We start from the raw sequence: 16,770 nt of genomic DNA on the forward strand, positions 1-16,770 counted from the left end.
CCTGCAAATAGGTTCGACTTTAGTAGATGCAAAGAACATTCAAGTGCTAGTTCATGACAAGAACAGCTAGCAGACAAACATTTTTTCAAGCACATGTAGATGCTTATTTCTGGCACCATCAAACAACCTACTGAGATGTGTCGTTGACAAACACAGCATGTCCTCTATATGATATGAGGCTACCTGCAAGTGGCAGCTGTTCACATGTGGTTCTTCTTGTGTGTGTGTGTCCCCTATGTTGTCCTTGGTGTCAGTGTTTGTTGGCTTCTCATGATATGATTAATAAAAATCGGGCCCCTCGGTTAACCCCCTTTCTTCTGTGTTATGCTTAATTGGCATTCAAGACCACGTGCATGTGAAGCACCAGACTGCATGCGAGTGGAACTTGAAGGTGATGGCCACATGGCGCCATGAACAGCACTTCCTGCGCCAATTAGGGCTCATAAGAGCCACGCTCACCCATTAGCGGCGCGTAGCCCGTGCAGCCTGCCGAACACTTCTGGAGACACACTGTGTTGACCACAGCCCACGATAAGCGGCCGCTGTCTGCAGAAACGTCGCCGCTGTAGTTCGGCGTCGCTCGTTGCAGATACGGTCGAGGACAGGACCTCTGCAGGACCTGCTTGACCGGCCGCCATGACGACGGCGCCTGCACCAGCAGGCGCCACGGAAAACGCGCTTGCTTCTGCAGACTGCTCGCGACATAGCCGTTGCTCCTGCAGCAACTCAACCGTCTTGGCAACAAGTCTGATGGCCCTAAAGGACGTTAGCCGAAACTTCTGCAGCCCCGTAGATATTCCGCTTCGGTCAGTCGAGTCGCATGCATTTTCGCGGCTGTTGCTTTGCATGTCTCGTAGCTGTGCTTGTCTTCCGGCTACTGAGAAATGCGCGCACGTATCGTTGGTCGAAGCCACGTATTCTCGATGGCGTACACGGTATCTCTTGGCCACAGTAGCTAGACGTCCAGCACGTTAACACGCTGCTGCAGCCTCCAAGCAGGTGTGAAAGCTTCCACAAGGCCGCGCTGGATCGGTGGGAGACAGGGAACGTCATGAAATGGGATCCTTTGAGCCGCCAAGTCAGCGAAACGGCGGCGAGCGGGCTCGAGTCGTCCGCAGCTACCGGCTGCCAATGCAAAACATCTTGCTCGTTTCGCCACCTCCGGCTAAGGCACGTTAGTCCTAATTGCCCTAATGAGCCCTAATTCTTTCCTTCGCATAGCTGGATCCACCAAGGTGCCAAACGCGTGAAGACTGTGTTGGCGAAATTTTGCTGCCGTTTTATATTAATTACGACGTATTGCCAGGAAAATAAAAGCGCATTCCGCCTTTAAACACGCGCCAGGTCGAGGTCGATGCTCTGATAAACAAGATTTTTCTTTTTCCACCAACAGGAAATGCGATGACGTACGCACGTATCTCGAGTAACGGCTTTAAACTTATTTTCGACACGCTCGGACCGCTGACACCAAAACTGTCAGTGCGCGTTTTCTCATTTGAAACTCATATTTAAGCACGCTTCAAATGACCAACACACATCGACTGGCTGCGGTGTAAATTCAGCCGTAATCGTGCAGTGTACACGACTCCAGTAATCGTACGGGTACCAGGGACAGCAGCCACAAAGTCTCTTGTGTGAAGTGGAAGAAAACGGGCAGACAAGGAAAGAACTTTGCACACGGCGTTCCGATTCTCGGCCGATATCCCGCCGCAGTGTGTGTATGTCACTGCTCCTCGGTTTGCGCGCAGCTTTTATGAACGACATCGACCCAGCGAGCCTCTTGCGTAGGAGAAACAGGAAAGAAGAAAGGTCCAACGAGAGAAGATTCCTTGCAACGAAACAACCCATCCCGTCCTTGCCCAAGGAGGCAGAAAAGTTACTCATATAGTCACAAGGCCCGCTCCGGAGCAGCCCTGACTAAACTGGGGGGAAAAAAAAGAAAAAGGCGCTCCGATGTCAACGTGGTCGAGTGTCACGACGAAGATGAAGAAGGCGCTGCTGCAACAGGCCAATCCTTTTTCGTGGGTACGTGCCATAAGCTGAAGGCAACACCGACCTCTCAGTTGAGGGGAAAATAATAACAATAGCCGACCTCCCGGACATTTAGGTCCCATGCGAAATAGAGACCTTAACCTTGGCTGCAAGAGTTTTCGCTTTTAATAAATACAAACCGTATTATTTATTTATTTACTTATTTATTACTAAATTCGTCCGACTTGTCATTACTAAATTTCTGCAGGCTTAATGTTTTATTTTTGTGTTTTCATTTCCGTCATTTTCATTAATCAATACGCCCCACATTCTCTTTCTTTTCATAAACACGTACCATCTCAACTTCTGTTTCATTTGCTTAATAGAATATACTCTAATTTATTACATTTGTGCTATCCAATTCTTGCTTATTCCCCCCCAATTCATATAGTATGCTTCATTACCATATACACTGCTACTACTACTGCTGCTGCTGCCGTCAGGCACAGGATCAAACATATCCTGTGGGAGTGCGAGGCCCTCGGCCCGCTCCGAGACGCCAGGCTTGCGCAGACATAGGAGACACGGGACAATCCCCCCCCCCCCCCCCCCCCCCGCCCCGAACCACGGGCGCGGCGCGCCAAGGAGACGCTACTGTCCCCGTGGGTATTTACCAGAAGCGCCGGTGTGGCCAAGAAACTTTGCAAGCTCAGTCAGAAACGAGATTCCAGAAGCGTGATTTCAGACACGCGGAGGCCCTTTATCCGAAAGGCGCCACGGATAGCGACAACGACCACGCCGTTATCGCCAACGCTTGAACAGAAATAGTACCAAATTCCCCGTGGCATTGATAGGCTCACATTCGCTCGCTGGTAGTAGCAGTAAAAGATTTACTACTACTACCAGCGAGCGAATGTGGGTGCCACGGAGAACTTCTACTGCTTCTACAGGAAGATGCTGACCCGATCGCTGGGAGAATTCGCTCATCGAAAATTATGCAGATCCAATGCAAATGCTGGAATCTGTGTGAAGCACCCTTAATTATATGCATCTACCAGCGATGCCTCCAATTTGCGGTTGGTTTGGTTAGCAGCGGTGACGCTACTGGCAGAGCGAGCGCGAGGGAGTCTTCTCTGGAACAGCACACGGTACGTACACGTTTTGTAAGGTACCAGACGTTCACAACAAGAATGGAACGCATAACTAGACGCATGCACGCACGCAGTTATCCAGGAGTATAAGCTATTGATCTATAGTTCGTATACGCAGCCATATGGTAACAGCGCACGCGAACAGTATATATATAAGGCTCTGTTTGCCTTGCTTGCACCGTTTATGCGCACCGCTGTAGCCTTTCCCGTGTTATCAAACTCCATCTCACAACTGCATAAGAATGACAACACAAACCTTCTAGTAGCGGCCGCATGCTCGGAAGTATTTGGACAGCGCACGTACATGATGACAGACCTCGAATCAGACGCGCTGACATTCCAGGGAAAGGTAAGACGGATCGCATACAATCCGAAGAAATAATGAAAAGCCGCTTCCCAAAACATAACATGGAGTAAGTGCCAAATGAAGCTCCGGAAACGGCCGACTGTGCAAAGCCGGTGACCTCCACAATTCCGACAATAAATATCAGCGCAAACCCCAAACTACTCTCTCTCTCTCTCTCTCTCTCTCTCTATATATATATATATATATATATATATATATATATATATATATATATATATATATATATATATATATATATATTTAAAGTTACTATTGCATTAAGAGAAAGAGCCAGTAAATGCGTCTGTCAATTGATTTTATAATTGCCAGCCATACATGTAATTATCACGGCCTCCCCCCCCCCCCCCCATGGTGCACCATGGTGGACCAAAAAATTATTTGAATGTATTCCCTGAAATTATGTAAGTCTCTAGACGACGTAGTGAAAAAAGGCAATTAGTGCTTGAAAGAATTCTCTGACGCCGCTCAGTAGCAGCAGTACCACGCTTATAAAAATAGACAATTGCTACAATTTTAATAATTCGACAAATAATACTATTGGTGTATAAGTCTACAGTAAGAATTTATCGTAAGTTAAGGCAATTGTATTGTCGAGGTCATACATATCAAAGTAGCCAACATAAAAGACATACTATAAATAAGAAAAAAAAATGACAGCAGTGGGAACTTAACCTAGACAAATTCAAACAAAAATAGGGGGCAGGGCGGGGCAAAGATACTTTGCGATTGTATCATAATACGACACAAGATACTCGGACAACAAGTATATGAGATACACATACAAGGTACTACCGCGATTATTATATCCGATACAATACTTTCCATTTGTATGTTAAGATACTTTGATACATTAATTTTTTTTATTATAGACCTATATAATGTAGCAGCAAACGCGTATGCACAAAACTGTTTACATGGAAATTTTTTAACTCTGAGCAACCTTGTTTCATGAAATATCTGTTAGCATCTCAAAATGTTTGCCTTTCTTGCTCAAAATATAATATTTACATTCCGAAACAATTTACTGGGGCTGTTTAAGCTGCTTAACATGAAAGCTCTTTATGCGCTGCGCTGTAAGCGGTTTTTGCTTGTCGCTTTTGTAACTGATGGGTGTCGCTGCTCTGCTTGCCGACCAGCTAGCGGGTCGCCATCTAATTACAAGAACGTCAATCAGAAGCCGCTGCATGATGGCGCAAATACCGGTGTGGTGCTTTAACTTGTCCGCAAACGTATTGCCGTTTAGGCATTTAACTAGTCCAAGTGAGAGAGAGAGAGAGAGAAAGAGAATGAAGGGGAAAGGCAGGGAGGTTAACCAGATATGAGTCTCTGGTTTGCTACCCTACACTGGGGATGGGTGATAGGGGTTAGAAAGATGACAGAGAGGAAAACGCTAAAAAAACAAAAAAAAGGAACACACACACACACACACACACACATAGAGACACACACATACAAAAGGCGTTCGCAAAGGCCGGTAGATCGCAAAAAGCGCAATAGCGCTTGCACGGCCTTCTTCTGTGACGTTATTACTTTTGGTGCTTGCGAGCAACAGTCACGTACACAAAATAGCCGCCTTATGCACAAGTCTCCTGGAAGCAGCGCCATCCACGCTTTGGTTCCCAAAAGTCAAACTTACATCCACGAGATCTTCAAATCGCTGATGTATGAAAGCAGCGCTAGACGCAAGGCAACCCCATTCTTGCATTCTTCAGACTTCGTAACAAAGCACCACGCAAGAGAAACTTCGATAGCGTCACTACAGTGGCATCAGAATCTGCGTGAATGACGCCGCACGCATTGGCGTACGCAGCACAGTACGATGGTTACGAGCAAGTGTCATGACACTGACGGCAAATAAAGAAAAAAAAAGTCGCAGTTTCACACGAAAGGCGAAGCATCGATTGCGCTAGCAAATTAGTGGACAGCTATACGAAGTGAGTATAGTAGTTTTATCAGCCGTATACACTTGTAAACATAGGCACACTAACTTAACAAGCATGGCGTCACGCGTGCACACGTAAGCATGAACACATCTCACTCGATGACCGCAGAAAATCGCTGTCAAGACGCTGGAGCGAGGAAGCGCTGCAACAGCAGCGAGCGAATTTACCTTCGTGCTGTGCCTCGCGTCCAACGCGAACCAGCCGCGAAAACACAGCGCGCAGTGGACCCTCCCCCCGGAGCCTCGTGCGACGGAAGACTGCCTGTTTCCTCCCTGCTTCCATCCCTTGCGTACGCGAGCTTGAGCCGCTATCGCCGGCTCACCCTCGCACATACAGCATACGACCAACACCACCTAGACAAGAGAAGGCCTGTGCGCTCGGCGAGTGACGTCACGAAGAAGAGGCCGGCGGCGTGCTCGGGGATACGGGTTGAATGAAGGGATCGCGCCCTTACGGGCAACGTTAACCAGAGCGCAATGATTTTTTTAAGGCATAGCTGAGCAGATGGCCCGCAGAGAACAGAGGGTGTTCCAAGATTATTTTATTTATGCAAAACTGTTTACGCGCTGCATTATTAAAAACCCGTCCATAAAAAAAATGAAATGGTTCAACCTTAGGATTGAGAACGAATTTCGGGTAAATGATGACAGGGAGTATGGCTTGTGTTGAAAAGTCACAGTGCTGCCCTCTTCTTCAGAGTAGCTTCTTTGCCTTGATTTATGGTCGGCGTCAAAGAGTTTGCCGTTCATGCGACCACAAAAGTTCGACAAAATGTTAGCACTGCACCATAACACATATATCATGACAACTTCACTGGTGTGCCCTTCTTCACATTCGGGGCGCATGTATTTATTCCAGTCTAGATTAGGCTCTAAACGAATAACATCGCTTTCGAGGCATTATGACATACAGTACCGCAGTCCACATATTTACAACACCTCAAAGGAGTTTAGCAATGGAGATACAAAACATTCGTGCAACTATTTACAAAGAAACAGCTGCCTTATTCCGCAGAATTCCAGCTTTTCTCTTTGCCTTAGCATTGGCACCAAATATTCTCTCATTGATCTTGCGGAAACATGAACGCATGATCTTTCGGCCCCGATTTGTGATTGATCCAGCAATGGCACGCAGCACTTATTAGGCATATCCTGCCATGAACGTAATCCACATTCCGCGGCAATGAAGGCTTGCCAGACACACAACCGCAATCGCAGCACAAGCGCAGAGACTACATGCACGGTTCACGTCCAGAAAGAAAGTGCGCTCGGAAGCATGTCGCAGCATGCCAGGACTTTTCTAACTCCGAAGCTATCCAAGGAGCTGCAGGGTTCCAGGAACTAATCGAATTGTTATCGCCGTCGTCGCCCACTCGGTCTTCCGCGCCTCATTTTCAACACAGGTGCGCCGCTAGCAGCTTCGCAGCACGCTGCACGGAACTTGTATGTGGGCCTCTTTTGCGTGACGTAGCTCAAGGGGAGAGGATACAGCCAGAAGGCCTTAAAGGAGTACTGACACAGAAATTTTCGATCTTGTTTTTTCTGCTGCAATAAGTAGCTAATGACCCAGTAATCACGGCACGAAACATCATTGGCTTCAGAACGCGACAGGTAATTATTTGGAGTCTTGTTTGTAGCGACCAGTCCAAGTTTCGGTTTGAGAGAGCAACGAGATGGGCCGAAGAAGGAATGTAAACACAGCTGGACACGTAATCGCACAAAAGTGTGACGTGCGCACGCCAGCGCACTCGCCGGCGCGCGAGCTTCGTGTTGCTAGTTCGTCTGCTACGCCTGCGCGTGCTTTGCGATGTCCTCGCCATCACCGTCGTCCTCGTTTTCGTCGTCCAGCGGTGACTACTTCCTGCTTGCTGTAGTCGCCGCCGAATTAGACGTGGCCAACTACATTTGACAGGATCCACTACAAAGCAGCAACTAAAAAAGTGCTAGCGACAGCTATCAATATGCGTAGGCATTGGTACAAGTAGTACGAGCCACTGTTCGTCGTGGGCGCTTTGGGAATTAAACATATTCCGGAGCAGAACACAAGGCAAGGTAAAATTCGGCACAGCATCAGGCTTGGGGGTACGTAGCCTTGGCGGAAGGTAGTCGGACTGCTCCAAGCTCGGCGGGTTTTGTTTATACCAGGCATGCTCGAAATGAAACGAGCAAATCTGGCTCAACGGGGTCAATTCTATGCGTCCAGTGGCGCGCACAACTCGGACCACTTCTGCCGCTTATCGACGCCGACGGTTAGCCAACAATCAATCCAGGCGAGCTGGCGATCGCTGGAGAACGGTTTATAGGCCTAGCCAGCCTATATAGTTCGCTGGGCGTCGAATCCCGAGGGCGACGGCCCTTGCGACCCGTCCGCAGCTGGTAATAAAGCATATATATTCGTCAACACAATCAACGTCTGCACATTTATGTCGCTCATAAGTGACAATACGAATACTTTTGCCGTCGCCGTTGGGAGCGATGAGAAAACACGTTAGCCAGGCGAGCCGCTTCGCAGAGGCGATTGCAGCGGCGGCTGCGCTGACCGCTTGCCAGTCGAAATCACGCCAACGATTTACTATATCGCGCAACGTTTTATAACATGCAGACTTTCGAGGTCACTACATGAGTTATTTCGTATGGTATGGTATGAAGAACTTTATTTAGGTTCTGAGGGATCAGTCTGGGACTGATGCGGGCCGCTCCCACGTCTGTATTTCGTGTTAGAAACAAATTTTAGCCGATTTTTGTGCCGCCGTCAGCGGCGAAAGAGGTCAGCGTGACGACCAGGGAGAGAACAAAAGAAAGGCACCGGGACGATCAAATCGGCGAGAAACTTGCTAGGCTAACCATATAATAATATATAATAATAATAATAATATAATATATATAATAAATATATATATATAATATATATAATAACCCATATATAATCGGCTAACCGTATATACAGCTTAGCTGTAAAAATGACTCATGTACACACTTTGCACGGTTCTGTCAAAGTGTGCATGAGTGTCTGCATGGTTCTGTCTGTGGTACCATAGCCTCAGTTCATTTGTGCCATTAAACCATACATAACTAACTAGCATGGTTCTGTCATCGTATTACTTGCGTTCGGCGAAAGCAGACTAAGCACCGAAGGATATACAGTTACATGAGTGAACTGCATGGACCGGTCACTGTTACAGACCTGTGCATCGGTGATCTGCACCATTCCGACGGGAGCCATGCGAAATATGAATCATGTTTGAAAAGCAGCGCGAAAACCTGCACATGACGAAAGAAAAAACAGAACGACCGTACAAAGCACCGACTATCAAGTGACGGAAATTTATTGAAGCAACCTAGCTTTACATAGAGATCGTGCAAACAGCACCACTCACGAATACATAAAAAAGAGGAAAGCGTAAAAAATGGGAGGGAGGGAGGGAGGGAGGGAGGAAGAAAGAAAGACAAAGGGCACAAATTGGAATAATAACAACTTGCACTACGATAGTCACGCAGCGAAAACGCGCACTCCCTGTGGGTATCAAAGATCCGAAAACGCGACTTCACTATTTAATCGGCACCATCTTGCTCAGTTGGCTATCCTCCTTGGTAGTGGTATATGGTATCCTCCTTAGCAAATTGGAAATATGATACATTGATAAGCCATGGCTTATCAATGTTCGACACCTGCTTATCAGCAAGACATCCACTCCGTAGTATGATAGTTCAGCTATGATGCGTTTGACGAAGCAGGCTTTGTGCGCAACACGACAACGCGGACCTGATCTGCTACGGGCGGGGGAGTTGTCGCGGGTACGTCGTCGTCGTGGGCTCCTTCCCACGCGCCGACCAAGACGCAAGACAATGTGCTACTCGGGAACGCTACCCGGGTCTGCTCCGAGTTCTACGAAATTCGTGTGGTGTCGGTTTCGGACCGTGAACACGTGTGTGCGTGCATGTGTGTGTGTAAACCGTCCCGCGGAGAGGCGGCTAGTTTACGAGGACTAAGCGAACGTTCGCGTCACCTTGTATCGCGGGAGGACCAAGTGTTTAAAAACTGCTGTTGTGCGGATGCTCGACACATTTTCTTAAGCAGTCATGTTAGACTGAGACACTCTCTCAAGCAGTCGTGTTAGACTGACGTACTTTCTCTCGCAGTCATGCTAGACTGATGAACTGCATGTAAATGCTGTAAATAAACCCATATTCCACGTTCTCGATGAGAAGCAGTCCTTCCCTTCATCAACGTCCTCAGCGTGGATAAGTGGGACGACGGCATGGGCCAGCTACCTTCGAATTCATGCCGGACTCCAATCTTGACAACGGATCACGAGCGATGGGATTGAGCCCCCAATCCTGACACCAGCAAGCGGAAGCAAGTACGCCTGCTACATAGGGTACAGGTACAATAAATCGCAACTCAGTGAGACGTTTAGAGAGGGTAACAGCTCCTGTTGTGGGCGACAGTGTGCAGCTTTGCGTCGAAAACTACAAGAACCGCGCACGCATAGTGGTTGTTACACATATCGACTCTTCAACCCGCTCTTCCACGCGAGCGGTAAGTGAAGCGCTCGTGTAATCCCCCGCACCAAAAGCGTCGTATGAGGACGAACCGCGCAGCGTCACGGCAGGTGCTGGGCGCGTTTATGGAACGGGGTGTCACATCAGCATCAGAACTGTTTGCACTATCCGCTGCGGAACCGCTATGTGTTTGTGCAGGCGCGCCTTCTCTACACACGAAGAGCCTCTCGTTGCGGTCCCTCTCGCGCAGGGGTACACGCTTGCTGCTGCGAAACACCGGACACGCCCCGCATATAAAGGGGCCGCCAGCGTATACAACGCAAGGTGGAATCAGGAGAACGCGAACCGCGGCAAGCATTCAAGTGAGAGGCTCCACGAACACGTGCCATCACGAGAGTCGCGCGCCGACCAGTTAGGAGGCGAAGAGCAAGCAGCCGATCCACGCAAAATAGCTAACGGCGAGGGCAGTTGCTCAATATTTCCTCGCGCCTGTGGCCTCAGCGCGGCAAATATTTCTTTTCTTTCAGATGCACAAGCATGGGAAGGTAGGCTATGTCAGTGCCGGCTATCAAGGTGGACGGACCGGTAAAACGAAGTAGCAACACGGCTGGGGGTGACAGCAAAGAAAGCACATGCACGTATGCATGCATGCATGCATGCGGGCAGCACGGGCGTTCGATCTTTTCTTTATTTATTCATTTATACCACCTAGTCCCCGCCGGCCAAGGCGACCTGACGTGCCAGCAACGTTAGCGACGGGCGTCGCTCCCCGAAGGAGAAATCGGGAGCATCGAAAGTCAACCTACATTCGCGGTTCTCTGCCCTCCCCGAACTCTTGCACGTTGCGTCCGCGAAAATGCTGTTCTGACGACCGCCGATCCCCTGCGCTTTTTTTTTTCTTCTTCCCCCCCCCCCTCACGCTTTTACAAACGTACTCTTTCGGACTGATGCCTTTTTCGCAGTGCGTCTGCCCTTGGTGCATGTGACCCACATGCACCACAGATGGAAAGCTCGATGGCTGGGACTACAGAACTTGCTAAAGGCCGTTCAATGCTAGCAAACACTTGTCTGTTTTAGTGAAGATGACGTGTAATACATGTGATATATTTTTTATCGTTAACGCGAAGCGTTTTAAAATAGCGCTAAAGCACTCTACTGTTACTCCTATCACCTCGGGCACCAGCTTATTCCTTTTGAGCCTGCTAACTATAAGCCGCGGAAAGTTAGCTTGTGCACGCTGAGCGTGCATTTGGCGTGCTTTAATAGCTGGTAAGCTGACGAGACGATATATGTTTTAGCAAAGCGCTAACGCTTTATGTTACATTATACAGCAAGAGCTTAGCACACTACACTATCTAATCGTCGTTCCCCAAACAGCTGCTATTTTATATACCCTTTCTCCTCCGCCCTACCGTGGAGTAACAGGACAGAGGCATTCTCCTCCGATCGACTCCCTTCTCTCTCTCTCTATCAACTAAAACAAATCAATCGGCGTATCAATTGATTACTCTAAAAACTATGAATGACATAGTGAATGATCGGTCATGTGATCAGCCCAGCGGCTGGCTAAAAGGTGAGCTCATTAAAGAATTAAGATGTGTCAGTTTGTGTGCATGCTTTTCTCGTCCTTTTAAGCTGGTGGCTTGCCACGACACCTGATGCGGGCAACCTTTTAAATGCGAACAAATTATATGACCCACTACGCGAAAATCTGGCGTTGTAGTCGGCGTCGTGGCCGAAGGATGGCACCAAAAATGGCCGACGGCAAAGGGTAAAAACATGTCGAAAAACAGGGACATCAAATTTCTCAGGGATGTTTCTGTAAACAAAGTAAGCTAACGCCCCTCTGAGAAGAATATTAAGTAAATTTCGTTCAGGGTGGGAATCGAACACGGGCATCTGTGGTGCGAGATGAGCACGCTACCCGCCGCCACGGCGGCTCCACGGTTCCCCTTGACTATAGGTGTGTCTAGTGCGTGCGTCACTGCGCACGTCACGTCGCAGCCATGTGACCGACTAAACGTGCGGCCTAGTCCGTGCGTCGTTGGGCACGTGGCGGCACAGCCAATGGGCAGGAGTGGCGCCACGTCATGAGTGTACAAAATAAAAAGCAGTAATGTCTCATCGAACGCCCTTGAGCGGTCCTTCGAATTATGAACTCCTCACGGGCAAACGATCGAGCGCGCTGAGGCGCATGGCACATTTGCATTTGGTCTTACCGAGGCGCAGTTAAAGCGCAGGCGAGAGCTTGCGCAGAAAAAAAAAAAACTTCACCGAAAGGACTATAATGCTTTCGCATTCCAGCACGTAAACAGTCTTAAGAGTCCCTGTCGAATTTGTTTTCCCCCTTAGCTGGTAACGCAGAATTAACTTGAGCAGGACGTAACTCGAGCAGACACGAGTCCGTCCCTGTCCCGGTGATCTGGAGCACGCAACTAAGGCACTGACCAATCGAAAGGCGCCGCTACTCGTCGAAGCCTCAAGAGCGCGCGAAATACCTCCAGTGGTGAATCCCTCAACGAAAGCGGAACACGTCAGGCAAATGGACCGTTTTACGCAGGACAGCGATTATTCCCGGTATCTTTCAATCGTGCATAAGCATGCCGACAGAGCATATGCAATCAATCCGCGAAGAATACCTTGCAGTAAGGATTTTGGGTGGAAGGCCCCTTGCTCACAGCGCAAAACAATCCTGCGGAAAGGAAAACGGAGCGGGAGGGCTGGAAATCATCCGGCAAACGGCCCGGATTTGAAGGAGCGTCAACAACCACCATGCACAGAAGCGCCGCGCGTTGTGTCGGCTGTCACTCGAGGACGAAGAAATCTAGGGTATGTATATACACAGCGGCCACGGCGATGCCAGTCGCGGAGACCACCGCTCGATTATGCCATACACGCTACGGGCCCTCAGGGAACCTGCGCCAGTACTCGGCTATTCATAGCCCATCCCTTTCGCCACTGTCGGCCAGCGACCACTCTTATCTGAGCATTCGGCAAGGCCTTTGTGGCACCGCTCGTTACCCGGCCGATCGCCGCCGCTATACAGCTCGAGGGCGGTACATATACCAGGCAGACGGGCAACGGTCACGCGCGTCGACACGGAAAAAAAAAAAAAGAAGAAACGGAGGAGGGGAGTGAGGCCGGCTCAAGAAACAAACTTTCAGCAGGGCCTAGGCGCGCGAGAGAGAGAGAGAGAGAGAGAGAGGACGCAAGCCCGGCTGACAGCGAACGGCGCAGCTGCCGCTGTCGCAGTTCCCTAATCAATCGCGTTTAGCGCCGCCGCTATCCGTGCCGGCTGTTCGATCTGCGTGTCCAAGGGAGCGAACAGTGGCGAATTTGTGTCGGGTGCGTGCGTCGTCCACCGCTCTAGGTCATCGCAAGGCAAGAAAGGGTAGCGAGCGAACACGCGTGGCCAGCCCGCGTTCCTCCTGCCACCGGTTTCGATCGCCTGCTTTTTTTTTCTCCCACGCCGTCTCGCGCTGACCCTATTTCCATAATTCCGGTCGTTCCTTGATCTTGCCCTGCTTGATGCACGAAATACGTTTTACTGCGTTTTCTCCAAATGTTCGGAAACCTCAAGAAAAGAAAAAAAAGGTATAGACGTCACGATTTCAATGCATACGAGGACGACTTGCACACATTTACGTACCTCAAACAGTCATGAAAGCGAAAATATTCGGGTCGCGTCCGTTGACCAGCGAGTTCAATAAAGCATTCCTGGCGGCTATTATTCCCGTTTTAAACCAGATTTACATACTCTTACCTCCTTAGGCTGTGACACAGCCTTAGGTGCCCATTTAGTATGTCAAATTTGTTACAAGTGCAACTGCCCTTGTTCTCTTAAAGAAAAGCTTGAGCCTCTTCCCCGCACTTAGGTTTCCGTTTCTGACCACTATCGACTTGCGTGCACTATATTAAATGTATAATGTCCGATGGTTGGTTTCCAACCCAGTCCCCCAGCCCAGAACCCGATGTTTTAACACGCACGCATGTCTAAAAACTGCAATAAAGCTTACTTACGAATACCCCTCGTGGAATTCGGTGCTTTCAGACGCTTGGCGCGTTAGGACCCGCATCGTGCAGCAACAATTTACTTTAAAAAAAAAGAGAGAAAGAAAATTCAGAGCCATTCCACCCTGCGAAGGTGGATGCCCAGCGGAGCTGTATATGTGGCGATAAATATGTTTATAATAAATACGTTGATTGAAAATGAAAGACACATACCACAATGAATTCAGCTTTCTCACGATTTTTGTTGTTGTTTTACTAAATTGCACACTCGATGCTTTCTTTTTTATTTTAACCTTCTTTTGTTTGATTTTTTTTATTTACTACTTGGTCACTAAGGTGACTATCGCTTTATGACCGCATGTTTATACGGCCAGCGGCTCTGTGGCGACACTGGAAAGGTTCTTGGCCAATGTGAGGTCTATACACGACCGATGACGCGTCGGGGGCACAGTGATGTTTGGGTAACATAGAATGCCGAAACTTTCCAATAGAAACGCCACGGACCACTCTCCGTCTGGCCGGGACACGTCTATGTTGACATCATCCACAATTACGATGGGAGTTGAGTCGGCAGGGGTGATCCAACCAAAGGTGCTTGGCGTTTGAGGCACGATCTTCGTCCGTATTACGTGCCGCCCGCCGTCGCCGCGCACATTCCCGCTTATGTTCACCGCGGTGTTCTTCGTAGGCGCGCTCTTCTTCTGCAGTCATCACCGCACGCGGACTATACCCATTGCACGGGTGGAAGGGGAACTGAGATGAGGTTGCGTGGTTTGCCCTTCAGCCCGCGACATTAAACCGCAACCCATACCAACAGTGTCTATTCCGGTTTTACCTTTTTATTACGATTTTTTTTTTCATCCCAATACGTTTCGACACTACTCACGATTAAATGCAGTTGGGGCATACCCTGCGATACGCTTTTGCTTTTTTGATTTAGCTCTTGTAGCTCTCGGGTGGCTCACCATCATTTTTTGCCTACGCACACAAACTGCCAAAACCTAGCGTATAAACAGCTCCGCTGTAATAATAATAATTATAATAATGAGAACGCACGGACGCCAACAAACCTGATCCGCACATCTGATGCTGTTTCATACAATCCGCAAACGACACAGCCAGTTCAGCAAGGGGCTGCGCACTTCTGCGACAAAGTGTGCTTCAAAGCAGCGCTATTCCATACCTCGAGCGTCAGACGTACACGAACGCCGTGTAGGAGCGATAGCACAGCTCATCCGATCAAGCCACGCGATCGTGGCCGACGCTAACATATAATAAAAAATGGAAAGAACGAGAAAATCGACGACGAATATAAGAGGCCGCAGTTCAAACGACGCTCCCCACTTCAGACCGGTTTTATGGCGTGGCAGTAAAGCAAAAACTTTAATCGCAAGAGCTGCACGTCGGAGTGCGAAGCCGAATTCGACAAGATTGCCAGCAGAGGGACATAAGCGCAAGTTGCTCCATCGGCCAGTCGCGGTGTGCACGTTAACCGCTACACTGTATAGGCGTAGATACGAAGTGTACATATGTAGGGCCGATGTACTGTATATAGCTACAATCCACGTATAGTTCATAGCACGTCTGCGACACTATTTTGACGCGCAAGAAGTAAAATAGCGCCAGCGCACCAAAATATCTGTACGGCGTTTGTCACACATTTTTGGCGTCGGAGCAGCAGTGCTTCCCCACGTGCGGTTGTTACCGCTGCGCTGGCCTCCATCGGAACGCGCGGAGCGGGAGAAAGGCGCGTGAAATCTGCGTCCATGCGTCCCATTTATTACGGATTAGACGACACACATAAATATGCGCGCGATAACCTGTGATGATTTGAGACGCTGAAAAGACTTGTTCTTGCTTCGCTGTGCACCAATAAGTATCATCTGATAGCGACACTACACAGATATGCATTCCTCTCTGTATGTACTGTACATCGTTGCACCATGCCCTCGAGCCGTTCAAAGAGCAAATATTCAGAGACGGACGGACATTTGACGTGCCTCAGTGCCACCCAATCACTCCGCACACGAAGACGCCACGGACGAGCTACTAGCTGCACGATTTGTTGCAATTCAGCCACCATAAAGACCGTGCCACTTGAGTGAATCCAGCTCAAGAAGGAATGATTCAGTGTAACTGCGAACAGCAGTTACGAGTTCTGAACTTGACCGGCCGCGTTCGCTCGTTCATCTTTGGTTAAGGCACGCAAAAGGAGATATCTAACTTGGGACTGAACGAACGATTTAAAGGCCAGCATTCTAATACGTCGCGGCCGCTTTGCGAGTAATCTCGCGGGTGCTGAAAAATGCCGACGTCGCGCTCATCAAACCTGGTTCTCGATCTCGTGTACCGCAGCGCCTGCGCAGAGTCGATCGAGGCGCGGTTGCATGCCACGTTGGCGCGTCGATCCACCGGCGTTCACACCGCGCTGCGCGTGCAGTCTGCCAGACTAGCGAAGGCAATACCAGTAAAGGCCGCTTAAAAATTAAATTATGGGGTTTTACGAGCCAAAACCACTTCCTGATTACGAGGCACGCCGTAGTGGGGGACTCCGGAAATTTGTACCACCTGGGGTTCTTTAACGTGCACCTAAATCTAATAAGCACACGGGTGTTTTCGGATTTCGCCCCCATCGAAATGCGGCCGCTGTGACCGGGATTCGGTTCCACGACCTCGTGCTTAGCAACCCAACACCATAGCTACTACGCAACCACGGCGGGTTAAAGGCCACTTCGCGGTAAGCTCGCCAACCGGGCATGTCCTGCTCGAAGTGACTGCGGACAGCATACGTCTGGTAGGTCTCGCCTCGCTTCGAGGAAAATATT

The 16,770-nt window shown here is 49.2% G+C and overlaps 1 protein-coding gene across 3 annotated transcripts in view; it reads right to left on the bottom strand.

Annotated features, from left to right (window-relative positions):
- The window catches only part of LOC142580500 (ecotropic viral integration site 5 ortholog-like), a 289,591-nt gene that overhangs the window by 67,262 nt on the left and 205,559 nt on the right, over positions 1 to 16,770 (bottom strand). The window lies entirely within an intron of this gene.

This window comes from Dermacentor variabilis, chromosome 1 (genome assembly GCF_050947875.1).
Source record: "Dermacentor variabilis isolate Ectoservices chromosome 1, ASM5094787v1, whole genome shotgun sequence".
NCBI lineage: Eukaryota > Metazoa > Arthropoda > Arachnida > Ixodida > Ixodidae > Dermacentor > Dermacentor variabilis.